Consider the following 15,260-nt stretch of genomic DNA (forward strand, 5'->3'; position numbering starts at 1 on the left):
TTCACTTTCAAAAAAAAAATGAGAGACGATGCATTGTTGAACGCTGGACATGGGCGCGAAGTAATTTGACGGTTACATTCCTGCGTTACATTCCAGCATTCAAGCTCCTAGTGCAATCAGTAAATCTTGCGCAGCGTTTGTTTATTTATTTATTTATTTATTTATTTATTTATTTATTTATTTATTTATTTATTTATTTATTTATTTATTTATTTATTTATTTATTTATTTATTTATTTATTTATTTATTTATTTATTTATTTATTTATTTATTTATTTATTTATTTATTGATACTGCGGTCTTGTTTCCAAGACCTTGGCAGGGGGGAAACAGACAGAAATAAAAAAAAACGAAGTATACAAAAATACAGCGGCACATAAGCGAAGACGCATGGTCACTCGCTACTTGCAACCGCAAGCATCAGCTGAAATGCGACGTAACACAAAACAACAACCACGACAAAAAGCAGAAATACAATAAGATAAATCGCTACATGAAGACAAATAGGCGTCACTTAATTGCAGTGATTCTTGGGTTACAATGTCGTTAGATAGATTGTTCCCTTCATTGATACGTCTAGAAAGAAAAAAATTGAAAAATTAAAGCAATTCCTTCTCGTAATGGTGTTATTGCCAGCGAGTGACGTTGTCGTGTAGTGTAACCAGCCGAAGAAGGGAGGATGCGCGAAGTGTCAATGTTATAGTGTCTGTTTACAAGGTGAAAAATTTTGTTCCTTTGCGTGCCAGGCGGCAACCCACTTCGCGTGAGGAGCTCAGTGATCGAAGTACCGCCGTAGGCATTGTTAATAAATCCGACTACTTTTTCTGGCCTTTTTGTAGTCTAATAAAATTTTAGAGGGGACTTTGGACCACTAAAGTGCGATCAGGCGAAAGCCATTATAGCGCAGTGTGTCATAGCCTCGCGGAATACCGCTATCATCCTCACGGTATAGGCAAGGGGAATTATGATGGGCGTTTTACGATCCGGGGTGTGGCGCAGTTGGTTAAAGCGCGGCGATGGGGATCCAAGGGATGAAGGTTCGATTCTCGGTGGAGACAAGATTTAAAAATGCCAGGTCATGACGTCCCAATCTCGCGATATCACGCGGAATCTCCCGAAGAACTGTGGCATTTCTAGCGAACGGACGACAGCATGATGTATTAAAAACTTTCACCTTCTTATGTATTTTAGTAAGAGGATCCCATATGGCTATCACAAATTCTATTGTTGGGCGAAGTATCGCAGTGTCGTTTACAAAATCAAAAGAACGGGCCCGTCCGGGATTTGAACCCGGGACCTCTCGCACCCAAAGCGAGAATCATACCCCTAGACCAACGGGCCTGCTCTTGGAAGACATCTTTATTGCATGTACTGCGTTTGCAAACCGGTTGATTTTTCCGCTGTGAGCCCATTACGTGCACGCAAAGAGCAGGTTTCGTCGCACATGTTTTTCTACGGAAGGAGCAACGTTCTTCCGTAGCAACTCTTTTTTCGTCGCCGTATGTTGTTTATTTAGTGTTGACAAACTTTGTAACTACGCTGTGCTAGTATCACACGACTGATGTCAGTGATTTGATGGTTCGGTTTAAAGTGTTTAACGTACCAAAGCAACATGTCATAAGGATGCCGTAATGGAGGGCTCGGGAACTTTCGACCACCTGGGATTCTTTAGCATGCACTGACCACTCACCTTACCCGGACGCCTTGCTTTCTGACATCGAAAAGTGACTGCCATGGCCATGATTCGATCTCGCGTCCTTGGGTTCAGCAGTCGAGTGCCGTAACCACTAAGCCAGAGCGGCAGAACTGTCGATGCTTTGATTTATCAAGGCTAACTTGAGATATCCTGTTTAAAAGACAAATATGCTACTGCCAAATAAAACATAAAAAACGGCACATTCGCTTTGTTAATCCCTGGTATGCATGTAGCAGAAATGTCGTTATAAAGTTGCCAAAAATATCACTGTGCAGACCAACGTCTCGTGTCATACGGGATGGTGTGTTGTGGGGGATTTTATGTTTTTCAGTTCTCAATAGCCTGTCATCTGCATTTACGCACCTAACGTAGCGGAAGGTGAAGCTGCGTTTCTTGAAAGCATTCAGGAGTACATGTATACAAAGCACCGAAAAACTGCTTGTCGTTTCGGGGTTTTTTATTTGTGTTTTGAACGCGGCTGATAAAACAAGCTCGCGTTTACACAGAGATGAAAGATTGAGATCCCAAGTTGATGAGAAATCAGTTTACCATGGAGCGTGTGGACAGTGTATGGTGACCAAGAATGGATGTTCACGCACCTCCTTAGTCGCCACATTTGCTCTTATAGAATGTGTCGGTTTTCTGCGCAAATGCGTATACCTATGAAGTTGTACGAGCGCCTTTCTCTGATTGCTGCGTGGTTCTGTTAGTATAGGTTTGGGAAAGAGAATGAGCGGTTGAGAGTGGATGATGAACTTTTGCCTGGGGTTTCGGCATGGAGATTGGCCGTCCGCCCTTGGTTTTGTGAGTGCATCACGAGTAACGACTCCTTTAAACCACCACGCATCGAAGTGAAATTTCATCTTGACACTGAGCCCTGTTACGCATAGGCAGGTTTAAGGAAAGAGAGAGAGAAATCACATAAATGAAAAACCACACATCTAATTTTGCTACAGCTTTGTCGAGCCTTTCGAAGCCTCTTTTTTTTTTTTTTCTCATAAGAAAACAAATCTCTTGTGCCTGCTGTAAGTGGTGGAGTTCTCTTTTCAAGACTTGCAGAAACGTAATTATGTTTTTGTCGTATTTATTTGGGCCTCCTCATAAGAGGTGCAGCCGGCCGAATCCGTTCAGGCGCATCGGGGTGAAAAAAAAAAAAAGAAAGAAAGAAGGGGGGGGGGGGGGGAGGGGGCATTTGTTTGTGTGGCAGCAGATAAGTAGATTTAATGTTCCTACGTAGCCTAACTTATACATCCCTTTCTGCGCACAGTGTGCCAAGTCAGGTTAGAGCGTCTGCCGTCAGATTTTGTTATTAGAACGGAGGTTACGACTGGGGCACTTTCTTCACGAAGTTGTTCGCAGATTCACTTATTTTACTGCACAGCTGCAAATATATATCTACTGAAAAGCTGCGATCATTGTACAGAGACTATGTTACACGGTGTTTCCGGAGCCAATGTAGAAGGCGTTTTTTTCTGGCGGCCCAAGCAGTCATGTTTTTGCAACGGGTTAAGGAAATGCAGCTCCCACTTAGGATACTTTTTTTTTTTTTAGTCTAGACACCGGAAAGTCTTTCCAGTAAACAAAGGGCTTTCGCCTACTATGGAGAACGTACTGCCTAATCAGTAAACAGACGGAAACAATCGAACTCGTGTTCCTGCACTGTTCGAAATGAGTTTATTTTTAAACGTGTTGCAGAGAACCATGAATAAAGAATTACCGCTGAACTCGCATGAAATCGTATTCTTGCCTACGGGTAATGCAGGTGGTTGTCGTTTTGATTTACTATTCTCGTGCGCCGCCATTGTAAATAGCTCTCCAGAAGGGCCGGGTACCATTATGATGGAGAGGCGCGATCTGCGCGTATGTCCTTGTGCGGAAGTATCCATTAGTTTTTTGTTGTACTAAATTCACAAACAGGTGACCCTGACTGCCTGCCAAGGTTATATCCCTTGGCCGCGCTCAGGCAATTTTAGTGATACAAGGCGATGCGGTTTTGGTCTGACTGCTTTTGGGATGTGTAAGTACAAAATTATTTGATTTCTATCAAAGCTTGGCTCTAAAAAGAAGCGAGATTGCGCACTCGTCCAACATAGTGGTCAGCCAAGCTTATTTTTCTGCCTCGGCCTGAGGTTCGAAACATACTTACGCATGTTCTTTCTTCAAGAGTTTATTCAAATGAGGCTTCAAAGCCACTTCTACGAAATCCAAGACCTTGTTATATATATATATATATATATATATATATATATATATATATATATATATATATATATATATATATATATATATATATATATATATATATATATATATATATATATATATATATATATATCGATAAACATTAGATGGCTTGCTCAGTGGGTACGAACATATTTTTTTCTACGTTTTTAAGAGGCACGAAACATAATACGCAGTAGAAAATTCGCTTCAGAAAAGGACACGTGAATACCGACTGACGCAATGATGATGAACACTGGGAAAGATTTCCTTTTTCTTAACGCATTCAGAAGATTTTAACCTTTGAGCTACTTTCTTAGTTTTGTTTTGTTTCTTAATTCTGAATTCATCGCTCGATCTCAAAATCTAATCAAGATAAGAATTGCCTCAATACAAGTTCTCCATACTCGCCTTGAGCGCTGTGTAATTTATTTCTTCCAAGCAGGCAGCTTGTGTAGTTTATGCGCCGAAAGCAGCTCCTATACCATTCCACTCTATTCAGTGCCTTCTTTTCCCTTGAGAAAGTGGTGGATGTCGGTAGACACGCAGGCTTCAATAATCTTATAGGAAAGCTAACTTTATCCTTCCTCAGGGAATGTAATCAGTTGTGCACACTCCTTCGACGTCTCACCAACTGCGTGCTTGCACTGCACTCAACTTGATGTGAACTTCTTAACTGCATATGCATCTCTTTCGTTTTACATTTTCTCTCCTGTTCTTTCACCCGATGGAAGAAGAGAAGAGAGGACGATCTTTCACCCGATGGAAGAAGAGAAGAGAGGACGAAAAGGCTTCTCTTGGGTATGGAGCGGGCACGTCGCGCTGGGTGTGTATGTTACGGATACACGCCGAAAGGTGGCATGGTAGTAGCGGAGGATTGGGATAGCGCTGCTCGGTCAAAAAGAGGGGACTAGCTTGTTGTGCATGAGTTTTCTCCCATTAATATATAATTTAAAATAAGAATTCTTCCGTGCCCCACCGCACAGCCCGATACAGCCATTTGTCGCGGAACGTTTTATCCGTTACGAGCAGGCGAATTTCCGGTAGAGCAGCGTCAATAAATTATAGCAACTAATATATTTGTGAAAAGCTTTGTGGCTGTCGCGTTTTGATCGAGGTTAAATTATTTTTGTGCTCTACTTTAATACAGTCCGAAACAGTTCGAGTGGTATCTAAAAAAGTGTAAATTAGGGGATCGTCCCGTTATTGAAACTATTAATTTATGCCAGAACTAGCCAAATTTTATTGCGAACCACTTCGAAGGGACGCCCACGCACGCACGCACACACACACACACACACACACGCACGCACGCACGCACGCACGCACGCACGCGCACACACACACACACACACACACACACACACACACACACACACACACACACACACACACACACACACACACACACACACACACACACACACACACACACACACACACACACACACACACACTCACACACACACACACACACACACACACACACACACACACACACACACACACACACACACACACACACACACACACACACACACACACACACACACACACACACACACACACACACACACACACGCGCGCGTGCGCGCACACACACACACACGCGCACACACGCGCGCGCACACGCACGCACGCACACACACACACACGCGCACGCGCACACACACACACACACACACTCCTTTTTTCCGAAGTTCAGTTACTAAAATACGCTTGATTTGGAAACCCACACTGAGTAAAATATGTTTTTATGGTTTAAAATCATATGGTTGCGAATTGATGTAATGTACCGCTGGACTAGAACTAAAACTTCTTTGCTGTTCCTTTTCGCATTGAACATTTATATCGAATCCGCAAGGAACGGACGATCTCGTACTGTGCCTCAATTATTTCCCAAGAAGTATCTTCAGAAACTAAGGAGTAGCTTCAGAAACTAAGGAGTATCTTCAGAATCTAAGGTGCAGTGACTAACGCTCTCGTAATCGGTGTCACGCTCGGCTTATTCAGACGTGTTCTATTCGACATTAACGGGCCCAGAAAAATGCTCACGACGCATACATAATCTTACAAACCGCAAGCACAAAGTTCGACATCACCTCGCGCTTTTTGAGTACGGAGCAGCCAGTTTCCTTGTTTTATCGACGCTGTTCAGGTCATGTGCAAGAAGAACGCAAGCTTTAAAAGCACGCGATGAAAGGCCCCAATTTCAACATCGCCATCTACCGAAAGTGCCGCGACATGTGAGCGACTTGTTCGCCGCTTGGGCGACCTTTCTGTCGCCATGTTCTTTAACCAAACATGCTGCACACTTTCCTTATCTCTGCTTTAAAAATGCGTATCACAATGTTGTTTGCTTGAGTGCATTGCTTAAATCAAATTCACCCTCTTCAAATTTTTTTTTGTGCACCTCAACTAACAAAATTTCGAGCGCGTCTTAGGCCATTGCGAAAGGTTCTTGCTGTTAAATCGCGCGTGTAATAGCAGAATTTTATATCCATTTATATCCCCCCCCCCTTCCACACACATCCCTAATTCATTTTACTCTCTGTGCACTGTCCTAACTGCACTGGTTAAAATGGCATTTCGTTCGTCGCAAACTTCTATCTGCAGCGAAGCGTGTGGTGTGGCATGACACGTGGAGACCATTAGGGCGAGTACGGCAGATGTTGCCCCAACACGTGAAGTGGCAGGCTACGCTGTTTTCTCGTCAGCATGTCAAGTATCATAGTCCCGGTTGACGCAAGCATGTATGACGAATACTGGTGCTGCTGGTGAAAGTGGTGGTAAGAGAGAAAACAAAAAAAAATATTCCCTACAAGGTGCATGTATAAAATAAATGTTTTTTGCAGTTCTCACTAAAAAATGTATTGCTGCTTGACGTTTGTCTTATATTTTCTAATTGTTCAAAACTTTGGTTCTTCGTAAGGCACCGTCTCTGTTACAATGCATGTCTTAAAAGTTTTTTCTAATTTTTGCCCAGCTCCTTTTCGAAAGAACAGATTTTTGTTCGTACAGAGTCGATCACACTTGTCTAGAGTGCACGAGCTGTGTGCTTCGGAGCAAATTGCGTGAAATATGAATGCAGTTGCTTTGGCAAGGGTGACGCGTTTGTGCCTGTGCAGTTCGCATTGCCTTGCGAGTTCGCATTGCCTTGCGACTGCGCTAGAAGTGAAGTATTATCAGTAAAATTCACTAGCGGCCTTATAACGGCACTTTACTTCCTCTGCACAGAACCGCTCGAGCGCCTTAGGAAAGTGTGAGCGACTCTGTACGTGCACGAATTAAAGGAAGACTGCTAGTCTGCCGCGCGATGTGGTTTCATTTCATTTCCTTTTTTTTTTTTTTTTTTTGCGGTGATATCACTTGTTAAAAATGTAAAACATGGGCCCGTCCGGGATTTGAACCCGGGACCTCTCGCACCCAAAGCGAGAATCATACCCCTAGACCAACGGGCCGCCTGTACATGGCACCGCAGCTGCCTGCGTCTTATAGAAGACACACGACACGTTTAAGTTATTCTAGTTTTTCTCTTATTCGGAGCCGCGCCGTTAAAACCGAGACACAGTGGGTGGCCTTTGTATTCATAGCGCGCACAGCTTCAACAGCTGGAGGGCTTTGGCCTGCATTTTCCCGCAGCGTCACGAAAAAGATCGAGCTCCTTTTAAAGCTCAAGGCACTATAGATGTGACCAACATCCTCTATAAGAAAGCTGCAAGCAGAAGGCCGAACTGCGCTTTTCAGGTACTATGCACAGCGACAGATAAGTACGTTTAGTGTACCCTTTGTGAGGTCTTTATGAAAGTGGTAGGGAACTTCCGCTGCATTTTCCACGTTTCCCGCCTCACACACTGCAGTAGGGAAAAAAAAAAGGACAGTTCTGTTCATCGAAGCCTATACTTTTCTTTTTTACGGCGGGAAATCTAGCGCGTGGACTCTAAATTAACAAAATTTTGGAGGTTTTACACATTAACAGCAAATATTTATCGCTTCATTGGTAACAACTTGTTGGAGTTGGGTTTTAGCTTAGAAAGATAGCAAATGAAAGAGTGAAGTAGACAGGGCAGATCGCTTTGTCCTCTCTAGTTATTTTATTAAGTCTCATGTTGTTTTTCTACGCCAAAAAGCAGTCTACTATTACAGCAATTAGCCTGCATATACGTCCACGCAACTTGCACCCCTCCGTTCCAAAATATTAATTGAAGAACTTCTTTGTCCATTCCGTGGTGATAGCAGTGATAATTTTAGTCTTTATTACATAATGAGGGACCAATTTTAGAAACGTCTTTTAGCATTAGGGCATGCCATCAGTAATTCACATGCAAGCCCTTTCCGCCACTGCTTGCTGCCAAGTTTCTATTTAACGCTGATCTCTTTTTCGTCCTTAAGATAACACGTGAAGCTTGTCCGAAGATGTTCCATTGAAATAATATCAGCAGGTGAACCAGATTGATCACTCCATAAGGCCGACATCCTCCTTAGTTTTGCTCTACTAACTTCTGAGAAGTATGGAAGAGTGCTCAGGGTCGTCCTGCTGTCGAGTATAAATAGAAATGAATTCCGTTCAGTTCAGTCGTTCAGTCGTGTCTGACTCTTCGTGACCCTATGGACCATGTCACGCCACGCTTTCCGGTCTCTCACTATCTTCCTAACATCGCATAACTTCATCTGCAGTGCCTCGAGGATGCCATCTAACCATCGCGTTCGCTGCCTACCCCTTCTCCGGCGACCCTCAAATTTTCCCAACATCAAATCTTTCTCCAGCGACTCCTCTCTTCACATCAGATGATCAAAGTAGCTGAGCTTTAACTTTAGAATTTGACCCTCCAATGAGCAGTCAGGGTTTATGGATGACAATATCGACTGATTTGATCTTCTGGTAGTCCAAGGAACTCTCAAGAGTCTTCGCCAGCACCACAATTCAAACACGTCAATTCTTCGGCGGTAAGCCTTTTTCATAGTCCAACTCTCGCATCCATACATCACAACTGGAAAGACCATAGCACGAGTTATACGGATCTTAGTTGGCAGACTAATGTCTCTGCTCTCTACTAGGCGCTCAAGGCTAACCATTGCTCTCTTTCCCAGAAGCAGGCGTCTCCTAATTTCATGGCTGCATTCCCCTTCCGAGGTAATCTTGGAGCCCAAGAATAGAAAATCTGTCACAGCTTCCACTTCTTGTCCATTGATCCATTGATGCTCCAGGACTTGATAGGGCAAGACGCCATGATCTTTGTCTTTTTAACGTTCAGTTTAAGCCCCAACTTCTCACTCTCTTCTTGTTCTTGTTGGCGCATCAGAAGTCTCTTGAGTTCCACTTCACTCTCTGCCGTTAAAGTGATATCATCTGCATATCTAAGGTTGTTGATACGTTTTCCAGCAATCTTCACTCCAGCTGAAGACTCGTCCAGACCGGCCTTCCTCATGATGCATTCTGCATATTGGTTAAATAGGCAGGGCGACAGTATGGAGCCTTGCCTCACTCCTTTCTCGATCGGAAACCAATCAGTAAGACAATGCCCAGTTCTGACTGTGGCCTCTTGCCCTTCATACAGGTTCCTGAGGAGACAGATGAGGTGAATTGGAACTCCCATCTCGTGGAGAGCTTGCCACAATCTGCTGTGATCTACGCAGTCAAACGCTTTCGCATAGTCAATAAAGCAGAAGTCGATGGGTTTCTGGAACTCTCTTGCTTTTTCCATGATCCAGAGAAGGTTGGCAATTTGGTCTCTAGTTCCTCTGCCCTTGCGAAACCCAGCTTGCACGTCCGGAAGCTCCCGATCCACATACTGCTGCAGCCTACCTTGGAGGATTTTCAACATCACCTTGCTAGCATGCGAAATAAGCGCGATCGTACGGTAGTTGGAACAATCTTTGGCACTGCCTTTCTTTGGAATGGGAATGTAAACTGACCTCCTCCAATCCTGTGGCCACTGCAGGGTTGTCCAAATCTTCTGACATAATCTATGCAGAATGTTAACAGCGTCATGGTTGAGGTTATGAATTAACTCAGCTGGAATGCCATCAATTCCGCTAGCTTTGTTCTTAGCAAGGCTGGCTAAGGCCCATTCAACTTCACTCTTCAGGATGCCGGGCTCGAGATCAGTAATCACAACTGTCTTATGTTGGGTTTGCACATTCGGGTCCTTCTTGTACAGTTCTTCTGTGTATTCCTGCCACCTCTTCTTTATCTCTGATGCTCCAGTGATGTCCTTGCCTCGTTTGTCCTTTATCACGCCCAGCTTAGCACAGAAGCTTCCTTTGATATCTTTGATTGCCTTATACAGAGCTCTTGTGTTCCTTAATTGGCTATTGTCCTCAACTGCTTGGCACTGTATGTTCAGGAAGGCATTCTTATCTCTCCTTGCTATTTTCTGAAAATCCGCACTGAGAACCTTGTATCTTTCTCTTTCCCCCATAACTTTTGCCATCCTCCTTTCTTCAGCTATTGGCAAAGCTTCTTCAGATAACCAGTTTGCTTTCTTGCATTTCTTCTGCTTTGGAACTACCTTAGTAGCAACTGCTTGTATTATATCACGAACATCAGTCCACATCTCTTCGGGCTGTCTGTCTTCTAGATCTAATTCTTGAAATCGATACCTCACTTCCACAGCATATTCTAATGGAATTTGATCCAGATCACACCTGAAAGGCCTTCTAGTTTTCTGCGTTTTCCTCAATCGAAGCTTAGTTTTGGCAACAAGAAGCTGATGATCGGTGTCACAATCGGCCCCAGGCGTCATTTTTACTGCCTGTATAGCGCTTCTCCATCTCTGCCGGCAAAGAGTATAATAAATCTGATTCTAGTAAAGACCGTCCGGTGAAGTCCATGTGTACAGGCGCCTCTTGTGCTGTTGCAAATGAGTATTCGCTAATGTCAGGTTGTTTTCTTGACAAAACTCTACTAGCCTCTGCCCAGCTCCATTTGGCACGCCAAGACCGAACTTGCCTATAATTCCGGATATTTCTTCACTCCCGACCTTAGCATTCTAGTCTCCTATGAGAAAAACGACGTCTGATGATGGGGTGTGGTCTAAAAGGCATTGTAGGTCCACATAAAATCTCTCAACGTCAGCTTCTTCAGCAGTAGTGGTCGGTGCATAGACTTGGATAACTGTTATGTTGAAAGGGTGACCTTGGATCCGAGGTGAAATCATTCGGTCGTTTTTGGGGTTGTACCCTAGCACTGCTTTGCCGCTTTGCCCATTCTTCTGTTTAATATGAGAGCGACCCCATTCCTTCTCTTGGATTCGTGCCCACAATAAAAGACATAATGGTCGCCGGAGTTAAATTCTCCCATTCCGGTCCACTTGAGTTCGCTCATACCTAAGATATCAATGTTCAATCTGTCCATTTCTCGCTTGACGACATCCAGTTTACCTTGCGTCATAGATCTTACATTCCATGTTGCTATGTGATATATCTCCTTGCAACATCGGACTTTCCGGTCGCTTCCCGACACATCCACAACTGAGCGTCCTTTTGGCTTTAGCCCAGCAGCTTCATTCGTCCTGGAGCTACTAGGAATCGCCCTTTGTTCATCCCCATTAACATGTGGGACGCCTTCCAACCTGGGGGGCTCATCTTCCGGCGCCATATCATTAATGGTATTGTGACTGGCCATAGGGTTTTCTTGGCAGGAAATACTGGAATGGGTTGCCATTACCTTCTCCAGTGAATCACATTTTGTCAGAACTCTCTGTCGTGACCTGTCTATCTTGGGTGGCCCTATATATATATATATATATATATATATATATATATATATATATATATATATATATATATATATATTGTACAGGGGTGATGGCAGCTAATTATTAAATGTTGAAAAGAATCAATACGACTTTAAGGACATAACCATGGATTTATTATAACGTTTCGATCGGCCTCAATAGAAACGTGCCAAACAAAAATTGTTTTTAAAATCCTGGTAATTCATTTCTATTTATACTCGACAGCAGGACGACCCTGAACACTCTTCCATACTTCTCAGAAGTTAGTAGAGCAAAACTGAGGATGTCGACCTTATGGAGTGATCAAGCTGATTCACCTGCTGATATTATTTCAATGGAACATCTTCGGACAAGCTTCACGTGTTATCTTCATGTGTTAAGTTCGAACCGACAGCAACTTACGCGAAAAGTTGAAGAGGCCGACTAGGTGGTGCCGAAGACTTGAAGATGCTGCAGAGCTGGTTCGAGTGATACCCAGTCGCTTGGTAGTAAGACATCGCCTACCGTCCATGTGTTTCAATAAACACTTTACACTTGGTGGAGGTACCTCGGTCATCGCCCCAGTCCTCGTAAAGGGTTTCACCCTGGATCTTCGGAACCGCACGCTACCGCGTCTTCGGCAACCATGCAAGAAGCTTCCAGCCAATCTTGGCACTCATTCCTGCCACCGTCTTCAGTGCCGGGGCACAACGCCACCGTGACCCACCTTTCTTCGGCGGTACCGACGGCCACGACATTGACGACTGGCTGGCCTCCTACGAGCGCGTCAGCACTTACTTACAATCGGTGGGACGATTTCGTAAAACTAAGCAACGTCCTTTTCTACCTCACGGACATTGAAATCTATAGTTTTGGAACCACGAAGCCTACCTCCCGACGTGGTTTATATTCAGGAAAAGCTTCAAAGATGTCTTCGGCTGTCCCGCGGTACGTAAACTCCGCACCGAACAACGTCTCCATGCAGGGCTTCAGCTTCCGGCAGAAACATTTACCAGCTACACTGAGGACGTGGTTGACCTCTGCAAGCGTGTCAATCCGTCCATTCCCGAGCCGTAAAGAGTGAAAGATATTCTCAAAGATATCGCTGGTGACGCGTTCCAGATGCTCGCGGCCAGGAATCCTACTTTTGTATTCGACGTTATAACCCTTTGACAGAGCTTTGACGAGCTGCAGAAACAAAGCGCTTCTACGCGGCAGTCTTTCGCACCTGCCGAGGGCATTGCTGACCTGGAACGTGCTCCATCATTCGCGAAGCAGTCGCAATTTATGCAGACTATCCACGACTTCATCCGCGAAGAAGTTGCGCGCCAGCCGTTCTTCCTACGTCCTGTTCAACCGACCCTCTGCCCTTCGCACTTAGCGCCGGCCAGTGCGTCATCCATCTCGCCGGCTATCCGCCAAGTTATAGAAGAGAAAGTTACCGAAGTTCTTCCACCTAGTCTTATCATTGCTCCTGTGCAAGCACCACTCGCTTACGCTGAAGTAACCACTAGGACGCGGGTCCCGCTTCCCCACACTTTCCTACCAGAGAAGCCCTACATTCTATGGTCCACCTCCTTGCATGCCGCCGCGGTCTCCTTCGATTCCTTGACAGCGAAGACGCATGATGAATCCATGGCGAACTACCGACAATAGCCCAATTTGCTATGATTGCAGGCTTCTGAGCCACGTCTATCATCTTTGCCGTCAACGTCCGCCTCATCCTGGGAATGATGTGCCTCAGTACCACTACGATCTCGAGCCATGTCCGATGTCTCTTCTGGATCGTCTCCACCTAGTGCTGAATACACGACGCGACGTTCGCCTTCGCCTTGCCGACGTTCCATTTCACCGATGGTTCGATGACGGGGCCCTACCCAAGGGGAAAACTGAATGCCGCAATTCTGGAGGCAAGAACTGCGCGTTTGTCGAACTCGTTAAGTCCTCCGTCTTCTCCCGCCAGTGTGATCGAAGTATTCGTAGAATGTTTTCTTGTTCTCGCGCTGGTGGATACACGTGCTGCCGTTTCCGTCATTAGTGATGCTCTTCGCCGCAAAATTCCAACGTCACGGCGCCGCTTTATGCCTTTTCGCTTCGTACGGCCAGTTCACTGTGCATCAACTGTGACAGCGTGCACGGTACGAGTTTGTATAAAAGACATTGCGTATCTCGACGAGATGCTGGTGCTCTACGCCTGCTCCCACGACATCATCATCGGGTGCGACTTTCTGTCGGCCTACAGTGCTGTGATTGATTTTGCCCGTGCTGAAGTTGAGCTTTACCCTATGTGTAATGTTTCCTTGTGCGCCCTGCTTAACTTGTAGCTGCACACACTGGCATCCCTCCCTTTTCTTCTTTTCTCGTTCCTCTTAATTCGACTTCTGCCCTCCCTAGTCCTGTCTTTTCTAGACTTGTCTTTTGCAGCCACTGCCTTGCCCCAGCCGCCCTTTTGACGATGTCGGCATTTCTCTATTGTACGCTCTAGACCACTTCGGCTAACAACCACTGGGGGATCGTTGCAGTTGACCACCTAACACTTCACGTGGAATCATCGGCCTTGCTATCTGCCACCGCACGTGATGTTGCTTTGTTCATCCTTCATCGCCTGGTTCTTCGTCACGGCGCCCCGAATGAACTGCTCAGTGACCTCGGACGTGTGTTTCTTTCCGCTACCATCGAAGCCCTCCTTAAGCAGTGTCAGATGACTCACTGGAGTACCACAGCTTATCACCCCCAAACGAACAGCATGACTGGGCGATTTAACCGCATTCTTAGTGACATGCTAGCCATGTACGTTGATACTGCTCGCTCCAATTTGGAACAGGTGGCGCCTTTCGTAACGTACATTTACAACACGGCTACACAGACCACGACTGGGTTCTCCCCGTTCTTTATTTTATACGGTCGTGAACCTACGTTCACCATGGATACTCTCCTGCCCTACTACCCCCGACGCTTCAAAGACTACTCTACTGTCTGAAGCGCACACATATGCCGAAAAATGCTGACAATTGACGCGCTCCTTCACCACGGAGAGCCAGGCTCATCAAAAGCATAGTGGGACTCGGGACCCTTCAAATACAACGCCTTCTTATCCCTCAGCTGCACTCGTTTTGCTCTGGATGCCTTCCTCCCCTCCCGGCCTCTCATCTACGCTCCTATCTCGTTATCACAGACATTACCGCATTCTCGAACAATCTTCTCCCATGAATTACGTAGTAGAGCCCCTGGACCCATCTGCAGACCATCGTCGGCGTGGCCGAGAAACTGCTCATATCGATCGCCTCAAGCCCTATTATGATCCGCCTACCCTTTTGTCAACATTAGTCACCAGGATGGCTCCTTTTTCGCTGTGGAGTATTGTAATTCCAACCGACAGCAACTGACGCGAAAAGTCGAAGAGGTCGACGAAGTCCGAAGCCTTGTTGACGCTGCAGAGCTGGTTCGAGCGATGCCTAGTAGCTTCATACGCAGACATCGCCTACAGTCCTGGTGTTCCAATATATATATATATATATATATATATATATATATATATATATATATATATATATATATATATATATATATATCGTGCATTCTGAAACATAACCTTTCCAACCGTAATCCGATAAACTAGCACAAA

At 45.0% G+C, this 15,260-nt stretch overlaps 2 non-coding genes across 2 annotated transcripts; both read right to left on the reverse strand.

Annotated features, from left to right (window-relative positions):
* Nucleotides 1-1,270: 1,270 nt before the first annotated feature.
* TRNAP-UGG (transfer RNA proline (anticodon UGG)) lies at nucleotides 1,271-1,342 on the reverse strand. The gene has a single exon. It is a non-coding gene; the product is annotated as a tRNA-Pro (tRNA).
* Nucleotides 1,343-7,306: 5,964 nt separating this feature from the next.
* On the reverse strand, nucleotides 7,307-7,378 carry TRNAP-UGG (transfer RNA proline (anticodon UGG)). The gene has a single exon. It is a non-coding gene; the product is annotated as a tRNA-Pro (tRNA).
* Between the last annotated feature and the right edge of the window lie 7,882 nt (nucleotides 7,379-15,260).

This window comes from Amblyomma maculatum, chromosome 2 (genome assembly GCF_055883805.1).
Source record: "Amblyomma maculatum isolate TAMU_Amacu chromosome 2, ASM5588380v1, whole genome shotgun sequence".
NCBI classification, from domain to species: domain Eukaryota; kingdom Metazoa; phylum Arthropoda; class Arachnida; order Ixodida; family Ixodidae; genus Amblyomma; species Amblyomma maculatum.